Genomic DNA, 5,194 nt, shown 5'->3' on the forward strand with positions numbered 1-5,194 from the left:
CGTTCACCACCTGGAACTGGCTTCAGTGCTTTTTAATATCCTGGATTTCTGATCCATTATACAAGGTAATGGAATGTTGATGTAGTACACTTGGTTGCTTTTAAATTCTTAAGCCTTAGATTGCAGTGCCTACTAAAATGGTGTTAATTGTTAACAATTAATTAAGCTGCAAAATAAGCTTTTTTGCTGGTGCTACAGTTAAGTTTTCTGTAGTACTCCTGCACTGCTACACATCACAGAACGCCTGGATTTGCTGTTCAGCAATGCTAATGTTGGTTCCTGCTGTTGATAGTTAATATTTAACAGAGAGTATTAGTTTATATTCAAAAGGGTATTCATCAAAACATTGGGTTTCTGTGCACTCTGTATATCACAAACAGCATGACCAATAATGTGATTTAAACACAAGCAAGGCAATGCTTCAGTTAGTGTTTTGGTTCAGGACGCAGCCTAGACAGTCTAAAATAAAATACCAGCTATTCCCATCTGTCTTTTTAATCTCAGACAAACTGAAAAAGTATTTAAAATGTGGAAATTTAAACCCAGCTATTTCAATCACCATTGGCTGGAGCACAATTCTCAAGATGGGCCTCCAGTTCCATGTCCAGTGTTTACTTCTGGATACTCCTTTGTGATGCATACCACCAATACAAAATCCTTACATTCTTAGCATTTGAATTCTTGAAAATGTCCATGTCTTTTTACACCAGGTCAAATATTACTTAAAATCCTGCTATACCACATGTGCACCTCCATTTGTAACATAACGGGCAATCCTTTCATGCTGTGTGATCCTAAAGGAGTTCCTAAATTGCTGCTGGAGGCATGATGTAGCCTTTTCTTCAGCTCAGAACAGCAAAACCGTTGTTTCCTGTGGTGTGAGGAGTCAGCAGTCGAGTTTCTTGTGACCACTTTGTTTTACACATAGACTGTGTTTTTGCACGAGGATGACTGACTCCCTTCACCGCAGGAATCCCTTCAGGAAATGAAGCACTGAGCCAGGTGCTAGACCCAAACTCACTTCCACAACAGCAGAAAGCCTTGTAAGGACTCACCTGGATTATGGCTCCTAGAGCTTTTAAGGGTGGGATTTGTTGATTTTTTGTGCTGTTGCCAGTGATCTTGTTCCATGAGGGTAAGAGGCTGTGAGTGGGTCAGGTTTGTCGCTGTGTAACAATCCTCCTTAGGCCACAGCTCTGCCTAGGTGGGTACTCACCAACATTTAAAATAAAGAGAAGCCCCAAGGGTGCTGTGTGTGGAGTGCTCACAGCAGGCCTGTCAGGAGCCAGAGGCTCTGGAACCCCCCAGGAACATAGAATTCCCTTAATATGCAACTGCTGTGGCACCTAAGCAAGCAGCAGAAATCAGTTTCAGTGGTGTCCTTTGCTGTCCCCCGCTGCTGGAGGCCTTGCCTGGGTTCTTGTTGGCACAGAAGCTCTCAGGCTGCTCCCTGCTCCTCCTGTACAGCAGCCTGGGAGTGGAACTGTCCCTCTGTGCCCTCGGCTGCCCTGCACCAGGAACTGCTCTGTCTGTCTGTCTGTCCCGCAGATGGCAGAGGCCTGTGCTCCGCTCTGGGCAGGGGCTGAGCACTGGCAGCGTGGAAGGGCAGTGGGCTCTCAGCTCTCCATCTCCTGCTTCTCAAGCCACGGAGCTGAGGCTTTAAAGGTGGTCAGGATTTTTCTTGTCACCGCTCTCCTTCACTGCCTGTCCACAGATGTGCTGCTTGGCTTTCATGTGGCTGGTTACCCCAGGATTGTGAGGAGAGGGCTGGGAAACCTTTCCTGTGTGTGCAGCCACACCCAGTACACCTGAAAAACAGAACCAGGGCCTCCCTGGAGGTGCCCAGGGCTTTGACCTAAGTCAGGCTGGCTAAGAGAAGAGGAGCCCTGAAAATGAAAGGCCCCTGTTGCTGAGCTTCCTGGCAAGGGGAATTACATCTCCTTTTTGACGTGATCCTACAGCTCACAGAGCACCCAGGCTGCTGGGGACCTCAAACCATCACCCTGTGCCACCTTGTGTGGAAAACAAAGCCTGGCTGGGACTTTCCAGCACCTGCCCAGCTGTGTCTGGAGAACCTCCAGGCATGGGGACTCTCTCAGTTGCTCCAACTGAGAAAAAATCCTCTCTTTTATCAAAGTGAAAAATTTCCCCTGTGCTTCTGGTGTGTATTACCTACAAAATAATTAACAATTACTTTATTTATGCCCTGATATTTCTGGTCATTTAAAACTTTGTCAGAAGTTTGTTCTCAATGCATTTAATTTTATTGCAATATAGCAGACCACAAAAGCTTTTTTCTTCTTACCCTGTGACTCTTAAAAGCAAACAAATAGACAGACAAACGTTACTTACAATCAGCTGGACCTGAGCAGGTTGGTTGAGCTGTTACATCCTTCCTGTATCCTTGAGGGCCAGTTCAGAATCACTTTTGTCAAATACTTTGTACAGCAGCATGCAATAAAGTTCAGTTTGTTGTATTAAATTTCAGAACTGACTGTGTCACACGCTTGGCAAAGGGTGAAGTGCAAAGGGCAAAAGGACTACAAGGGAAATTTTTGTGCACCAAAACCTCCATGACAGCTTGCTTAGGTGCTTGCACGCTGCACGTGATTACAACTGAAGCACCAAAAGCCATTAACTGGACTGGTGCTACCACTGCTGGATATGCAGAAAGGGAAAAACGTGTTTGATTCTCTCGGAAGGATCTCTTCTGGCCTCCTCAAGAGAATAAACAAACGAGCCCATCTAGAGCCGCAAAAAGCAGGTTCCAGTAGTGACAGCTTTAGATCTGCAAATTAACTCAGAAGTTGAACAGGATGCACAGAAAGGTTTTTAGGACCAGATTATGGAAAAGTGATAAAATGATTTTTCATGCTGACATTGAGTGAAATAACCATCTCCCTGTAAGCAGCATTTAGCTGGACAGATACATCATTATTCACTTTTGGCTGAGGAGAGGCATGTTGGCTGTGAAACACTGATTCCTGTCTCTTATCAATGGTGCTGATTATCAAAAGCCCGTTCATTAGAAGATCATCATTTCCCTTCCAGTCCTGTCCCCAAAATGCATAACACAAACACAATTAAATGTTTGGGGTGTTGGGGTTTTTTTCCCAACCAAAAATAAGCTTTTACCACATTTCTTTTTCTGTTTTTCTTTCATAGCAGACGTCTAAGACCAGAAAGCTGGAAGCAACAATTCACTTTATGGGACTGAATACTTCCAATTTGTATCTTTTTCTCAACCTGCCTCTTTATTTTAAGGTGATTTGTGGAAATCTCATGTATTTCACACTTCTATCCTCTCATCACTTTTGGATTAAATTGTTCAATGCACTTAAGAGATCATCCAGGGACCTAGAATTATTTTAAGAAACAAGACCACAAGTGCACGTATTTTTCACTGCCACTTCCATGACAGCTGTTTTTCATCACAGCAGCGTGGTTTGTCTTGAGTAGAGGATCCAGAGACCTCAGCAGTTCAAAAGGAATCGTTCGTGTGCTAAAAATGGCAGGGGCAGGATCTGCCAGGTAATGCAGCAGCGTGTCTGGGAAGGAAAAGTACAAGAAATGTTCTGCTTGAGGCACAGGAAATCGGGGCTGTGGCTCCTCTGAGGCTTCCTTTGAGAGCCTTTATTGTCTGATAAAAAGACCCTGGGCCAGAGGAGTGCACAATACTTCACAGTGCTCTGATATTCACCCACAATTGCCTTCTACTTTAATACAATTTTGCTATTGTCCTTTTCACACACAATGTGGGAGAAAGCCCTGCAACCTTTTAAACATTTAATCTTGTCTGCAGGTTAAGGGTACAGATTCTGCTTCAGTCAACTGACTGAGCTGGGTGGAGTTATGCCAGGAAGAGACAAGGCATAAAATGTGTCGACTTTAAAGGTAAGAACTATGCTTCTGAGTGTAAAACATCTAAACCTTCATCTAATTTGAAACAGAATTTAAAAAACAAAGGCAGATCTGTCTTTATATATTATTAACTAGCAGATGCTGGCAGAAATTTACTTACACCTGATGATCTTCTGCTTCTTTATCTACATGCCCTCCTACAAGACAATCCACCTCACTGCGAGTTTGATGTTGCTGCTTCTCAGATTTTATTCCATCACCAACTTCTGTTTTTAACGACAATGTAACACTTCAAAGTCCAATTTTCATTTACGAAGTGCTGACTTACTCAAATGTAGGTAGGAAATCATGTGTCTGTCTCACTTCAAAACAAACTCGTGTGAAAAACTATTTACAGGATGGAAAGCTGCTTGTAACAACACCAAGGTCATGGGTTTGACCAATGCCTACATGAATCGGCCACTCAAAGAGCGGGACTCAATGATCCTTTGAAGTCCTTTCCGACTCAGACTACGAAAGAAGAGAAATTACTCTTGCCCAGAACTCCTGAACTGCTTACAGCACTGATCCTGGCTGCAATTTCCGCGCCAAAGCATCTTAAGAGCTTTGACGAGTCCGTGAGCGCGGCTGCTCTGCCCTCACCTCAGATGACCCCTGTGCCCCCTCAGAATCCCGGGAACGTGTGTCGGCTACCGGAGGGCCAGGAGGGGGCTGAGGGCTGCCTATGTCCGGCAGCTCTGAGGCAGCCTGGGGTGTGTGTGAGCACCGCCGAGCCCTCGCTGGGGCGGAGGGCAGCCCCAACAGGCCCCGGGCCCGCGACGCCCTCAGGGCGCTCCCGCCGCAAGATGGCGGCGCCGCGGCCCCGCCCGCCCCCGCCTCGCCCAAGATGGCGGCGCGGCCCATCCCCCGAGCCGCGCGGACCCTGCACGCGGCGGGGCCGCGCCGCGGCCCGGCCCGCGTGGTTCCCGGGCTGCCGCGGCCGCCGGGCCCGGAGCGGCCGTGGGGGACAAATAACAGCCGTAAATTCTTGGCTCCGCACAGTCACCTTTCCCTCAGTCTTCCTGGGAACGGGAGCGCGTTTTTGCGTTTTGAGTCGCGTTAGTCCCGTTTCTAAGAAGTGGGAGATGGCGATTGTGCCTTTGGAAAATCAAATAACTTGCTTTACAACTTTCTGTGTTCCCCATCCGCGGCGCATGTTGCCCACCGGGCTTTAGGGATGTAAAACTAATATTTCGAGACTCTTTTTTTGTGTTTTCTGGCTTTGTGGGATTGGTTTCTTTGGATGGTTGGGTTATTTTTTTTCTCTCTCTCTTTTTTTTTTTTTTGGGCCCAG

Source organism: Onychostruthus taczanowskii, unplaced genomic scaffold (genome assembly GCF_017590055.1).
Source record: "Onychostruthus taczanowskii isolate IOZ18803 unplaced genomic scaffold, ASM1759005v1 scaffold98, whole genome shotgun sequence".
NCBI classification, from domain to species: domain Eukaryota; kingdom Metazoa; phylum Chordata; class Aves; order Passeriformes; family Passeridae; genus Onychostruthus; species Onychostruthus taczanowskii.